Genomic DNA, 15,637 nt, shown 5'->3' on the forward strand with positions numbered 1-15,637 from the left:
GAGGCCAACGCCAGAACATCTATTTTGCAACAGAGAAGCTGTCATTGCTCATCCTGGGCCTCCCCCAGCCTGGCGTTCACCTGCTTCCTTTGGCAGCCGGAACCCAGGTGCTGGACAGCCCAGCTGGCCTGGAGCCTCCTGAGGCAGGGGTATGGAGGCAGAGTTTGGCTGGTTCAGAGGCAACACCCCTTTTGGCACCCTTGCCCACTTGGCACTGCAGAAGAGCTGGTCCTGCAGATAAATATTAGAGGGTTTGGAGTCCCTACTCCCACCGGTGCTGGGATTGGAACAACTGAGGCAGAATTTTCTAAGAGAGGCTGTACAGTGTTATAGCAAGAGAAGGTTGGAGTAGACACACCTGGCTTCCAATCTCACCTTTCTCACTACTGGGCTGTGTGACCACAGGTGAGTTATTTCAGCTCTCTGAGCCTCGGCTTGCTTAACATCGAACTAAGGGTATTACTGACCACCCTTGTGCAGAAAACATCTCGAATCCTGCTGCACAACGGATTCTTCAAATCCCTGGGTTGGCTGAAGTTTCCTGAGATGCTTGCCCTCTGCATGGCCAGGTCTCTGCTTAACTCCGCAGTTGTAAAGCTAGGACCTCTTTGTCAGGTACCTTCTGTCAAATGCAAATGTGGTGTGTATCATTGCTGGCAGATCAAAAGAGGTTATTAAAACTCTGCCTTTTGTTTCTTATAAAAGGAAACTTAAACCTCAGCACTGAGCATGCAACTCAGAAATTCCACTCCTTGGTGTTTACCCAAGAGAACTGAAAATTACATCCACACAAAGGCATCTACACTAATATTCATAGAAGCTTTATTCAGAATAGCCCCAGACTGGAAACAACCCAGACGTCCGACAGGAGAGTGAATAAACCAACTGTGGTACATCCACACAATGGAATGATTCTCATCAATAAAAAGGAATGAATATTAATACATGCAAAAAAACATGGTTGAGTCTCAAAAACATTCTGTGCAGTGAGAGAAGCATACTGTACGATTCTATTTATGCTCGGATGCTCGGAGGGTAAAACTATAGTCATGGAGAGTGGATCAGTGCTTGCCTGGCGGGGTGGGGATGGAGTAACGGACTTCAAACAGGTGGGAGAGACCTTCCTGAGGTCTCTTTCTTCATTGTCATGATGGTCACCTTACTGTACACGTGATGGGGTTGGTGGAATTGTACTGCTTTGAACATGGGTGCATTTTATTATATGCAAATTATATATGATATATAAGTCATATGTAATATACAATAATATATAACATTATAAATTATATAATATATAATAATATATATTATTATATATTATATAATAACTATATAACTGACAGTTCCTGTATATTATAAATCATATATAGTATATAATAATATATAATCATATAAGTCATATATAAAATATATTATATATTATATATAATATACAGTAATATATAATATAAATTATATATAATAATATATTACATATAATTATATATATACAGCTAATATATAATAATATATACATACATAAACCTCAATAGAGTCTCTTTTTCTAAAAATCTGCCTCTGTCTCTGGGCACTGTGCATCTCTACGCGCCTTCATGGTCAGACTGCCTCTCCCCCAGGTGCTAACAGGTATGGTCCTTACTGGTCCAAGCCCCCACCCCAAGGAGAAGAGAGCTTCTTATAATTTAAAATTAGAGCGTGGATTGTTATTGGGCTAGCTGTGTCATGTGACCCTTTCCGCTGAACCAATCACTGTCCAGGGGATGGTAATGGCATTCCCGGATTGGTCAGGCCTGGATCACGTGCCAGATCCGGGAAGTGGGGTCAGGCCTTTAGACCTACCGCGTGAGCGTGCGGGAGTGGCCAGTGGAGGCGGAGGTGGTGGCAGAAGGAGGAGGAGCCCGTGGGCTGCGTGGACCTGGCCCGGCTGTGACATTCCTGGGTACCTGTCTCTCTTTCTGACCCCAACATCCTCCGGAATTAGAGAGATCTGCCTCTGCTTCGTGTCTGGCGTGGCTGCCGCCGGTGTGAGGTAGTAGAAAGACAGGGGCGTTGACGTGGGTTCGAGGCTTGGCGCGGCTTCCCCGTGACCCCGTGACCCCGTGCGGTTTACAGGACTTCTCTACCTGTACCTCTGAGGCAAGCGGAAGGGCCAGCCCTCCCGCCCCGCGACCCCGCAGTGAGTATTAAGTGAGATCATTCACATCGGGCGTTGGCAGAACTCCGGGCACACCGTTCAGCCTTTAATGTCCTCCAGTATTACTGCTTCTGCCCGTTCAGATTTCTTTTAAGAACTGACAGTTCCTGTTTACGATCGGGGGTAGCACGTCTCGGGACCCTGCCAGGTGCCCCGGGCACTCCCGTCGCCCTACACACGGATGGCATCCTTGCTACAGGCACCTGCCACTCATCCTGCCCGAGCGCCTTCTCCGGGTGCTCTTCGCGCATGCGCGGTGGGCTACAAGTGCTGAGCCCTCCGCCGGCCAGGGGTACCAGCCTTCTCATCTTCTCCTGGGTGGGACGACTCAGGGCCACATTCGACTGCATCTGGCAGCGCTTCCGCTTCCCCATCCCCCACTACAGGGCTGAGCCTCTGATTCCTGGTAGTAAGACGCCCTTTCACAGGGGATTAGCTTTCGCCCCTTTCTTTAACCACCCAGTCAGTGCTTTCCTCCCTAACTAGACAATTTGCATCCAAACATTCTTTCAAGGGCCTGCATCTGATGGGAACCCAACCTGAGATCCAGACCCTCTGAGTGAGTTGAAACATCCTGTTTTTTTTTTTTTCTTGCTTGTTTTGTTTTGTTTTTAAAATCTATTTATTTATGATAGAGAGAGAGAGAGAGAGAGAGAGGCAGAGACACAGGAGGGAGAAGCAGACTCCATGCCGGGAGCCCGACATGGGACTCCATCTTGGGTCTCCAGGATCAGGTCCTGGGCTGAAGGTGGTGCTAAACTGCTGAGCCACCCAGGGATCCCTCCTGTTGGTTTTTTTGCTCTTGGCTGGCATCACTCATTGGTCTGGTGTTACAGTGTGGGGTACTTACCCCCTGCAGGCCAGGGGTGTTGACTAGCAGCTCTTTGAGGGCCTGCTGAATAAAATATCATAGAAAAGAATTAATTATTCCTTAATAAATGCAGTTTGCTGGATAGGCAAACCCGATAAAAACATTTATAGAGAGAAATGCAGTGGGAGCTGTGAATCCCCAAAGGCCCTTGTGTGGCAAAAAGAGAGGGAGTCACTGACAGGGGAGTTCTCAGTAAATATTGGTTGAGTGATTGATTAGCCTGGCACCTTGCATTGGCTATTACTCAGTGTCAGAATAATGAGCTGTGGGTTTGTGTGCAGCTAAGTGACTTTGCAGAACCTCAAGGTTTGGAAGGCTGAGCACATACCTCCAGGCCACTCCTGTAGCTCTGTTATGTTGACAGAGAGGGCCTCGTTTGAGAAAACAATGGCTAAATCAAGTGCCACTGGGCGCCTTGGTTACAGTAGGTCTTATTCTAGGCATATTGGAAATGACTTTTCCTTGGGGTCCACAGCCTCAGATTTTTTTTGAAAAAAAGATTGTATTTATTTGTTCATGAGAGACACAGAAAGAGAGAGGCAGAGATAGAGGCAGAGGGAGAAGCCGGCTCCATGAAGGAAACCTGATGCAGGACTCGATTCCCCGTGGGCCAAAGGCAGACGCTCAACTGCTGAGCCACCCAGGTGTCCCTGCAGTCTCAGATTTTAATCCTTCTCTTGCCAGCTGTCTCCCTGAGTGACCTCGGTGAGTCCCTGGCTCTCTCTGGCCCTCAGTTTCTTCCTCTGTCAAATGGAGTGCTTTGGATGAAGAGGCCCCAGGGTGTATTGTGAGCTGTATGAGTGCTATTGTCTTGTCAAGGGTGTATTCAGCCACTGGACCTTTTCTGTGATGTGAGTTGGTAGCAAATGGACCCTGACCCATTTTACAGATGGAATAACCGAGACAGACTGAGCCTTATCATGCAGTCACTACATACTGTGCCGAGTTTTTAAAATTTCAGTGCAGAGACTTGTGTAATTCCTGAGACCTGACAGCCAAGGGTCGGGCAGCTTAGACATGTATCAAAGGAAATAGTGGTGTTTAGGTGAAGCATGCCAGTAGGAAAAGCATGTGAGTGCTACAGACTGATAAATATGGGTTTGGATTGTAGTTTAGCCACCTCGCTGGTTCTCTGAACCTCAGTGTCTTCACTTTTAAAATGGGAGAAATCATATTTATGTCACAAATTAAGATTTAGGCTCCCATGAGCTAGTTCTGTTACAACACTCATCCTCCCCTCCCCCCCTCCCCCAACAAGAATCTGTTCCAGTGCGGTTAATCTATTAGGAGAACAGTTCGAATATTGTGCGGGTTTCACATTTGCTTACGTGCAGTTTTATCAGTGAGAAACAATAGGCGAGTGAAGACAACTGCCAGACTCAACCAAACTGAGCCACGTAGAATGGTGCAAAATGCACCCATGCACACCCCTCAGATGAACTGGGAGCCCTATGCATCCACACTTGGTGTTAAAACTTTCCATTTGATTTTGGATAGCCAAGTGTCATACTGCAGCCCTTCCAGCACACACCTCCACAAGCCAATTTCAGGTCTTTCCCAAGGTAAATTGGCATATTTATTGTCAGATGCATGTATTTTAAAACCACTATGTATAAATGGTGCTACCATTTAGGTTCCTGTTTTGTTTTGTTTTGTTTTTTCTAAATGTGTCACTGGTGAAATTTCTGAGTGTTTAACCCCAACCTCACTTCCCCATAAGCTCTGTGATTTTTGTTGCATGATTTTGCATGGCGCAGTGACTTTCAGGGATGCATGTGTTGTGCTAGAGCAGAACTATATACAGTGAAGTGCCTGGGGTAGTGCATAGCACAGAGTGAATGTCACAGTGTCCTCCTCACTTTTTATCCTCAGGTGCTAGAAAGTAGAAAGACATGTATTGTGAATCTTGATTGTTAGTAAAAGAAACTACTCAACATTTATAGGTAGAAAAGAGGGACTTACTAGAATTCTACAGGGATGGACAGGAATGGAACTTGGCTTCAGGGAAGTTGTAGTTATGAACTTTGGTTGTAAAAATAGAACCCAACTCACACTTGCTAAGACAAAAAGAAGCATATTGGCTTGTGCCTCAAAAGTCTGCAGATTTGCTTCAGTCACAGCTGGATCAGGGAACTCAAGCCATGCCATGTCACTGGGACTTCTTTCTATCCCTCAGCTGTGCCTTCTGCTCTGTTGGCTCTGTTTCCAGGCAGGCTTTATCCTAGTGGTGGCAAGATGGTGGCCAGCAATTCCTGGCTCACATCCATACAGCTTCAAGTCTAGTGGGAAAGAGAGACTACTCTTCCTTCTAGTTTCATCTGCCTAAATCCTGAGATTTGCTGGCTCTAATTGGGTCCTATTTCCACTCTTGAAATGATAATTGTGGGCAGAAGAGTATGATGCTCTTATTTGGCCCAGCTTGGGGGACCCACCCTGCCCTGAAATTAGGGTGCAGTCGGCTTTTCTGCAAATGATAGGCACTAAGGCTGGGGAAACAATGTATCTCCAAAGAAAATTCCAAGTATTAGTTTCCTGTATAAGGAAGAATGACTATTGGACAGGCAAACACAACACAATGCCATTGTAAGAAGTTACCAAACCAGGCATTTAGAAGCCATTTCCATTTTCTTTCCTACTCAATGCTTCATTCTTTTCTTTCCTGAAACCTTCCTTTCTTTGCTTTTCTGATTCACATGATTTTTATCATGGACAGAATCTGCCAACCTCACGCTTGCCAAACTCTTACAGAGCCAGCCACCAGAAGGGAGTGACTATCCAATTCAAAATTCTAAAGGAAGGATTCTGTCCCAGCTTGGATCAGGGGCCCACTTGCATTCAAATGACCTGACTCAGGCGTAGGGGTGTTGCTGTTCTATCGTACAAACAGATGCCAGGAGCCCACTGTTATGTCTGTAGATGGTGAGACCAACAGGAATGGCCAGTGTGAGTTGGCCAGTTCATGGCAAGGCAGGTCTTTTCCACTTGCTCCTGCCTTTACTGCTTTCAGGATTCAAGCCCAAGATGGCTTAGCCCATTTTTGATAAAGTGGAGGATTCTCATTAGGATACCTTTGTCTGAGGCCAGAAACCATCGCATCCCACAAGCAAAGGAGTAGTTTGCTTGATTCCTAGGGATCTCTAGTCCATTTAACAGGATAGAGGGGACCACAGAGGAGTTGGTGGGGGTAGAGGCAGTGAGCACCACCAACACGTCTTTACACGAATGACCCGATTTCTCAGCTTCTCTTTCACCTCCTGGCCCTGCTAGACTTGCTAATGAACAGCAGCGCTGACTCATATCTTATAGAAGTCAGGTCGTTGGGACATTCTTTTTTCTGGGATGAGGGAAATTGGATCATAGATATTCAGCCTCCGTCCGGAATTAGTGAGATATGAGAGCAGGAAAGTAATTTAAGTTTATCATTTTGGTCCACTTGGAGATTGTTTTGCGTTGCAGATTGTCATGACAGACCCAATTCTACAGCCCTCCCAGTATACACACTCTTCTCCGTATGACTTTGCAGTTGCCCTCACAAAGAAGTATGATTATCTCCGCAGCCTCTTGAATTTGGCCTGGCCTGTGATTTGCTTTGACTGATAGTATATTGATAGAAGCAACTATATACCGGTTCTGAGCTTAGAGCTGAGGAGACCCCATGTGTTTCTACTTATGCTTCTTGCTTCTCTACCATTGCCCAGAAAACATGCCCAAACAGGCCTATCGGAGGATAACAGACACCTGAAGTATAGCTGACACCCCCCAATAACCCCATCTGAGGTTTTCACAGATTAGCCAACAGTCACCAGGTCCTGATGTGTCCATGAGCTGAGCTGAGACCAGAAGATCTACTGGATGATCCTAGCCTCAGCCACTGATCATAGACTTGGGAGCTCAACAAATGCTTTTTTTTTTTTAATCTCAGTATTTTGGGTGCAGCGGTGACTTTTAAAGTAGCATTATTGTGCTAACACATCATTGATATATTTGGGAGAGAATTAAGAGCTCCGTATATGAGTATGTATTATGCAACAGACACTTTATGTACACTGGCTTTTGTCTTTCCACTGCATTTAGGTAGGTTACACTTTGTAGACAACTGAGATGGGAATTAAAGAAATAAGTGACTTACTTAGGGCCAATGAGCTAGTAATGGGTTAGTTTGAAATAACAAGACAGATAATTCCCTAGCTATTAGTCCAAAGAGCTCCATAATTCAGAATGAAGGCGGGGGGGGGGGACATTCTCACGCATTGTGTCATCCTGAGGTTGATTATGTCTTCCTGTAACTCTGTTTTAATAGCTTCTACCATAAAGATCTTGGATTTGTTGTTGGCGTTAAAACCATACTTAAAGGAGCAAAAATTTGAACAGACAGTTCACCAAAGAAGATATACAAATGGTTGGTCAGCTCATGAAAAGGTGCTCAACATCATTAGTCACCAGGGAAATGCAAATTAAAACTGTAATAATCTATCACCCATTAGAATGGCTACATTAAATAGAGTGACAATATCACAAGTGATGACAAAAACGTGGAGGCCACTAGAATTCTCATACATGGCAGGGGTAAAAGGCTACGACAGAAAAGAATTTGGTAGTTCTTTTGTAAAGTTAAATCTGCACTGACATATGACTCATCAATTGCACTTCTAGGTATTTACTCAAGATACATGTAAACACATCTATGCAAAGACTTTACAGTGATGTTCATAGCAGCCATATTCATGATAGTTCTAAACTGGAAGCAACCCCCAAATCCATCTATAGGTGAATAGGTAAGTAAACCAATTGTGAGATGTTAGTTAACAATGAAAATTAGTTAACTACTGATATATGCATTCATATGGATGAATTCCAAAAAAAATCGTGTGGAGGGGAAGAAGGTGGATATAAGTGAATACATACTATGTAATTCCAATAACATAAAGTCTAGAACTGACAAATCAATCTATATGACTCAAGGCAAGTCAGTGTGTTTTCTGTGGCTGAGGGCATGGGATTTATTCATATGGGGCCCAAGGGGGCTTTTGAGGGTGATGGAGATGTTCTATATCTTCATAGTGGTGATGGTTAGTTAAACCAGCATCTAAATTTGTCAAAAGCCATCAAAATGTACAATTAAAATAAGTGCATTCAATTGTACATAAATTATACCCAATAGTGTTGACTTTCAGAAAGATCTAAAATTATGTCTTTATGTCTTTTTGAAAGTCAGATGGTTAGGAATTCTTAGGAGATGGTGAATGGTATGGCATAAAACCAGCTTCTGGAAATTAGGGGAGAAAAAGCACCCCCTCCCCCGATGCTGCCCAAGATAATTCAGAACCACGGACAGCACTTCAGCTTTCAAAGATCTAATGCAGGTAAAGCTGTTAGCACAGAGCCTGGCAAGAGAGTTAAGCACTTACTAAAAGGCAGTTCAAAATACCCTTTAATGAATGCCTACTACGTGCCAAGTATCATGTAAGACCCTATTTATATGCATTATTTCATTTTATTCTCAACAGCCACTAGTATTATCCTCACTTTGCAGTTGAGAAGTGAAGCATTTTCCTTAGTGCAGTTTTATAGGGGAAAGGAAAGTGAGGAATGATCATACACACACACACACACACACACACACACACACACACACAGGTTAAACTTTAAGATGCTTCCTGAAAGGGGAAAGAGCATTCTTGCTTCTCGTATAATCAAGCGCTGCTTCCAGGGTGTCTGAAGGCAGGGTAGTCATCAGGCAAGCAGGTGTACCTGCCAGCTTGTGGAGGAACCACAGGTACATTTCCCCTAGCCTCTGGCAGATTGTTTTTTACATACGAAATTACTTGTCAGGCAGACGTTTTTTTCTCCCTGAGTTCTCATAAGATAGAAACAACAGTGTTACATAACATGCATCGGCAGAGTTGGTTTTGTAGAGCATCTGACCAAGATTGGGGGGTGGGCAGCAGCAAGGGAGGAGGCAAGCCGTAGCTAAGAGAGTCTCAAAGGCTGAGGTTCTGGGAAGGCTGCTGGATGAGAGCATGGGGCAGAGATGAACCCTCATCATTGGAGATTGGGCAAAGGCCCAAGCTGGGAGCTCAAACCTGGGATCCTGGCATGTAAGCATCTCCTCCAGTTCACACTGTCATCCCTGTGTTCCACATCCATCTCTTGCCTGAACTTCAGAAGTAGCCTTCTGAGTCTTCCCACTTCCAGCCTTTCCTCAGCTTAATCCTAGAGCTCTGTACATGTGTATCAGATCTTTTTCACTCCCTTCTATCAAATGTATGAAACATTCTCCCAAATGGAACCTCCTCATTCAAAGCCTTTCACAAACATCAGGTGTCATTCAAAATCAGGGCCCTGAATACTTCACCAGTATCCTTCCTTATCCCTATGCACCCTTGTTCCTCCCCCTACTGAACTGTTTGCAGGCCCCTGAATGCATCACGCTGTGCGGTATTTTGCCCGCATGGTTCCTTCTACTGGGATCCCTTTTCCTTCCTCAACTATCTCTCTAACTCCTAAATATCCCCCAAGCAGGAACTGTTGTCAGCTTCTCCCAGGGTCTTCCTCATCTCTCTCCTCCATTACCTTCCAGCTGAATTAGAGATCCCTTCTTTGTGCTCCCATGGTATCCCTTTCCAATCCCTTATTAAAACTTGTACTTGGTAATATGTGGATCTGTTTAATCATTCTATGGTTTGCCCTTTGCTCCATTTCTCTTCCTTTTCCCCATTTCCTTTGGAACACCTAGGATAATCGTTTTAGGGCCCCACTCTTGTTGACATTGTTCCAGCTACTGTGTTGTTTTGGGGAGGGAGGGCAGGGGAAGTAGGGTTCCCCAGTGTGTACCATACTCTTTCTGCCTCAGGGCCTTTGTATGTTCTATTCCTACTAGCTGGAATTCCCTCATCCTTTCCCATAGTTTCCCGTCTCATGACTAACTCTTTCTCTGAGCCTTAGAATCATCCTGCATGTTTCTTTAAACACATATACAAACAATGTGAAATCATATATTTGCTGATGTGATCATTGTGAGTTTTCTCATCCTGGCTAGATTATAAGCTCCAGAGAGGTGGAGACCACATGTCATATCTGTGTTACCCACACTGAATTACTAGCATCTGCATATAATAGAGGTTCAGTAAATTTTTATCGACTCACTCAATGGCTCTAACTTGTTCCCTCATTTTGGAGTAAAAAAGTTGATAATATTAATTGTCATTTACCTGTTTCAGTTTACAAATGACTTTGACATACAATGTCTTACATATTTCTACTTGAGCTTTCTGAGATTGACAGCACAGGGTTATTACCCCATTTTTCAGAAGGGAAACTTGATGCTCAGAGAGGTTAAGTGACTTGACAAGGTCATCCATCTATTCAGGAACCTTCACCTCCTGCTCTTTTCATGCTCCTGACTCTGGCTTCTTTATATGGAAAAGACATTCCTGACTAATGTGTCCATGCCATGAGTTTGTTTATTTCCATAACTCATAGAGGAGGTTGCCAGACTAAGGAGGGTAGCGTTTTTAGAGCCCAGAAAAAGCTACAGTATAATGCAGGCCCTTATTACATTACCCTTTGGAAGATGAATTGGAGCTGCCAAGCATTTGCCTAAATCAATAAGCAGTGTGGCATTAACTAGTGTGAGGTTCATTTCTCGTCCCCAAATGAGGAGCAGTTGGTGTAGAGGGAATATGCGCTAATCCCACACACCTGTTCTTTGGCAGTGACCGTAAGCACAAAAGCTCCATAGAAAGAGGGCTGACAGGCAAGAACATGGCGGGCTCTGGGACCACACAGACCTGATTTCATAATTTGGCCCTGACGATGTCCAGCTATGTGACCTGGACCTCAGTTTTCTTATCTGACAAAGTGGGAATCTGAAGCCATTTCTCAGCTTCCCCCTCAGTGGTTGGTCTCCTTGAATCTCCCCCCTCCTTCCCGGGTCTTGTCCACTCCATCTGCATGATATGTCCTGCATCTCTTCGCTTCTTGGCACTGTCTGGTCCAGGCCACCATCATCTCCCTGCTGGTAACCTGCCATAGCCTCCTACTTGGTTTCCCGATTCCACCCTTGCTCCCTTCACAGCCTGTTCTCCACAGGGCCGTCAGAGTTGTCCTTCAAAACACAAATCAGACCATCCACCTGCAAATTCCTCATTATGCCCTGCAAGGCATGCGTCATCTGGTCTCTGCCTCCCTGTCTTGCTCATCGACACCTCCCTGTGCCTTTACTACTCAGTTACAAACACACTGGCCTCTTCTCGTTCCTCAAACGCATGACTCTTCTTCCCACCCGGGTGCTTTTACGCTTGTTCCCATGGCCTGAGGTGCTATTCTCTCTACTGTTTGTTTGCATGACCATCTCCTTGTCATTCATATTTCAGCTCAAATGCCACTTCTACAAATGGTCTCCCTTTCTAAAAAACTTCCTGCCCTGCCAGTTTCTTTCTTTTGCAACTGCCTGTTTAAATTTTTTTTATAGCGTTGATCACATTCCAAATGATCTCATTCATTTGCATGTTTTCATGTTTATGGCCTGACTCCCTCATTAGAATATAAACTTCAAGAGAGAGGGATCTGGCCTATTTTTTTCCCTGCTCTATCATCAGTGCCTTACACAGTGTCTGATGCATAAAACATCCCCATAGGATTTTTGAATTAAAAATAGGGAAGAGTCGCTCAGTAAAGAAAAGCTTCTTTTACTTCTTTGTATCATGCTAAGGTCTGAGGACTCTTAGAGGTAGCTTTTTGGCACAAGTGAATACTAAACATATGATTTCGAGAGTCAGTAGCAAACATTGCTTGTCTTAAGCTGCCCCACTGAACTTCACAAGTACCTTTTCTAGAGCCAGCCTGATTTTTCTACCACTTGTCGTGGGGAGTAAGTGTGGAATCCTGAATCTCACTTACAGGGACCCTCCAACCTAGAAATATATACCTTTGCTTCCAAGTAAGTGAGTAACAGGGGTCTTGTAGCAGACATAAGCCCTTCATCCATCTGTTTATCCATCCATCCATCCATCCATCCATCATCCATCATCCATCCATCCAGTCAACAGATACTGTGTTGTTGAGGGCACGTTCTATGCAAGTACCCAGGATAGAGCATTGGTACAGCATTGATACGTACATCTTTTCCTCTCAACAGCTCATAGCTGGGTGTGATGTTTCGATGATGGTACTCCATTGGAACAGCAACGCTGTCCACAGGAGCAGTGCTGCTCTCTCAAAAGCACCCCCTTTCTTTACCATTTCCTCCCTGGCCAAATGGAGCCTGCCTTTTTGGCCAACTTGATCTCCTGTTTGCCTCTCTCTGTCCGACACCCGATCCCTCTTTGTGCCTTGGGCTCTAATATCATTATCAGCCCATGGCTGATCCAGATTTAGGATGCCTGCCTTTGGCTTCCCCCTTGGGCTTGGCCAGTCCCTGACTCCCTGTTCTACTGTCATCAAGCTTTGCAACCTGCCTGGCCCCGCCCCCACATCTAATGTCCTGCCCTCCTCTTTTAGGCTGCGCTCTGTTCCTTGTCAAGGTCAGGTAACCCCAGATACAATTTCTGTGGTACACCATCTACCCTCAGCAGCCATCCTGAGGCTTGGGCTTGCAAAATACGACACTACGTGTTGCTGTATTCTGATTATTTTGTGTTCTGAAATCCCGATGAACAAGTTATTTAAAGGAAGGGTTCTATGGCTCTGATCAAGTTTTAAAAGTGCAGATCAGATCAAACAACTGCACAAACCAGTTTCTTCTCATGTTAGCAAAATGTCGAAGCAGTGTCTAGGTTAGCAGTTCTCAAATTTTAGAGTAATTGAGGCTTGTTGAGGAAGCTTGATAAAATACCAATTCCTGGGCTTCAACTCCACAGATTCTAATTCAGTATGTGATAGGACTTCAGAATCTGTGATTTTAACTACGAGCTCCCTGGGAATTCTGATGTAGGTCCAGGGGTCATATCAAGAATATTTAACACATATTATGACATAAGCACCATCTAGCCAACAAGATCTTGTCCATGCCCCTCAACCTTTAACCACCTGCCTGGCTTGACCTTTTTGTTTCTGGATTGGGACAAGGGTTCAGGGGACTTTGAAGGAGGAGTGTAGCATTTGGGTAATCCAGTGGATATTTAGGGTTCTCAGGGCAGTGGCTATTACCAACAAATGTGGACATGTTTCTGTATTTTAATAACCGGTATGACTCCTTATCTTTTCCACGATCTGCTGGGTAGAAGGTCTGCAGAATACAGTTTGAACACAAGGCATAAGGAGGACTGGAAATCTTGGACCAGTGCCCACCTCACCCTATAACTGGGTGTTCATGTTTACTAGCGTCTAGAAGAGGCTTCTTTCTTGCTGCTCACAAAGTTTCAGCACCATGCATGTGATTGCTTTTGGCTCATTGGCAGAATTTGTTCCTTTGGGGACTGGTCTATAGGATTAATGAAGTGGCAGATTTGCTTTGACTGTAATTAGTGAGAAATACAATAGCAATTTCGAGTGGAAAATATAGCTGAGCCAAACTCACCAAACAGACACTTTCTGTAAGCATGTGATCAGGCTCTGAACAAATGCCTCAATTGTTCTCATCAGTCTTCCTGAGCCAAAATCATTTGGCTTCTGTTGGGTTGGATGTCCCAAGTTTTCGATGAAGGGGATCAAGAGTGGCCCCTTCTCGACAGTTCTCTGGTCCTCTAGCATGTAGAATGCTCATGGATACTGAAACAGGTTTGTTTCAGAAGAAAGGTGGAGGGAAGTGACTGCCTTATTCAGGGTAAGTGTCCCGCCCTCTACTGTCTATTCAAGGCATTTTGTTTTATATCTGGCATAGCTCTCACCACGATCTGAAATGGTGTTATTTGCTTACTTATTTACAGTCTGTCTTCTCTCACCAAGGTTGCCTAACATCAGGGCTCTTTTCCTTGTCTACCACCGTATCACTAATGCCTAGAAGCATCCCTGGCACATAGCTGATGTTCAAAGAATATTTGTGGAATGGACCAACCCAAGAAGTATATTGGTCAAAGTAACACTAGCTTCCAGAACACATAAACCCCAGAATCTCAGGGGCTTAATACATCACATTGACTTTGTATTCACATAAGATCTGATTATATGTTCCTGGATACAGATAGGTGCTGGAGGTGGGGCTGGAACTCCCTTCTCCATGTTGTCACTCAGGGGCCCAGGGTGATGGAGGAAGGTCTAGCTTTAACCTATGGCTTTCAAGGTGGGTCTGGGCATTAATTTCTAGCCAGTAAACAGTGGGGAATGGTATGGGCACAGGAGTGAAGGATCCCATGAGAGACTGTAATGGGCTCAGCCTGGAGGTAGGAACATTCGTCCATCCATAGTCTGTTGGCCAGAACTCAGTCACATGGCCGCATCCAACTGCAGGAGGGCCTGATAAATGTCTAGCTGGGCACCTAGGAAGAAGGAGAAATGGATGTGGTAAGCAGCTAGCCACTCCTTATCCTGAGGTACTTAGTTTCTGTAAGGACCCCAGCTTGACATCTGTCTTCCTGCAACAGAGAGTTTAATCTCCTTCGCCTTCCACAAGCTGAAATTACTGCCCCAATAGGCTCCACAAACATAGAATCCCTTTCTTAATTGCACTCTTTCTGCTTTTTCTGAATTTTTATCCAGGTGGTGGGGGGAATGGGCAAAATAGATGAAGGAGATTAAGAGGTACAAACTTGCAGTTGTGAAATAAATAAGTCCCCGAGATGAAATATGCAGCATGGGGAATATTAGTCACTAATACTGCACTAATGTTGCTGGTAACAGATAATGGTGACACTTATGGTGAGTGTTGCGTCGTAATGTATTGTGTTGTTGAGTCACTATATTGTACACCTGAAACATAAGGTTGTATGTCAACTGTACGTCAACAATGAAAATTAAATTTTTTCCATTATAAAAAGTCAGATAAAGTTAACATTTATGTTGATGCTTATAGTCTCCACTCAAAAAGTCATTTTTTTTTCATGAGGCAGCACCCAGTGTGGCAGAGAAGCACATGGATTCTGAAACCCTGCTACCTGCTTGAATCCCTTCCCTGCAGTTCCTAGCTTTGTGACCTTGTGCCATTTCCTTGTGCCTCAGTTTCTTGATCTGTAAGATGGTGATAATAATACCCACCTCTGGGTGGCTCAGTCGGTTAAGCATCTGACTCTTAGTTGCAGCTCAGGTCATGACCTCAGGGTCATGAGATCAAGTTTGCATGGGGCTCCATGCTCAGTGGGGAGTCTGCTTGAAATTCTCTCTCCTTCTCCCTCTGTTCCTCCCCCACTCATACTTACCTACACACACACTCTCTCTCAAATAAATAAATCTTAAAAAAATAATAGTACCCACCTTATAAGATTATTCTAGAGAGTCAGCAAATCCATAACTGTTAGAGTAATTGGAAGTTTTAAACAGATATTTAAGTCAAAATTGTAAATGAATGTAAAAACATTAAGTTGTCTCCTGGCAACTTTGGGTATTTACAGAGTATTACTCTAAGTATCTTACATGTATCATCACGCTGAATGCTTACCATGAGGTGGGTGCTGCTAAACCATTTTGCAGGTGTGGAC

At 44.4% G+C, this 15,637-nt stretch overlaps 1 protein-coding gene and 1 long non-coding RNA gene across 6 annotated transcripts in view; both read left to right on the top strand.

Annotated features, from left to right (window-relative positions):
* SHISA9 (shisa family member 9) overlaps nucleotides 1-15,637 on the top strand; it is a 281,808-nt gene that overhangs the window by 103,856 nt on the left and 162,315 nt on the right. The gene's annotated exons all lie outside the window — the stretch shown is intronic.
* The window catches only part of LOC144319017 (uncharacterized), a 66,079-nt gene continuing 52,268 nt past the window's right edge, over nucleotides 1,827-15,637 (top strand). For 3 of the 4 annotated variants that reach the window (XR_013384936.1, XR_013384938.1, XR_013384939.1), the window contains exons 1-3: nucleotides 1,827-2,176; nucleotides 2,709-2,753; nucleotides 7,719-7,840. This is a non-coding gene — a long non-coding RNA (uncharacterized LOC144319017). The remainder of the gene's footprint in view (nucleotides 2,177-2,708; nucleotides 2,754-7,718; nucleotides 7,841-15,637) is intronic. The other variant, XR_013384937.1, reaches the window with a different exon arrangement.

Source organism: Canis aureus, chromosome 8, assembly GCF_053574225.1.
Source record: "Canis aureus isolate CA01 chromosome 8, VMU_Caureus_v.1.0, whole genome shotgun sequence".
Classification (NCBI taxonomy): domain Eukaryota; kingdom Metazoa; phylum Chordata; class Mammalia; order Carnivora; family Canidae; genus Canis; species Canis aureus.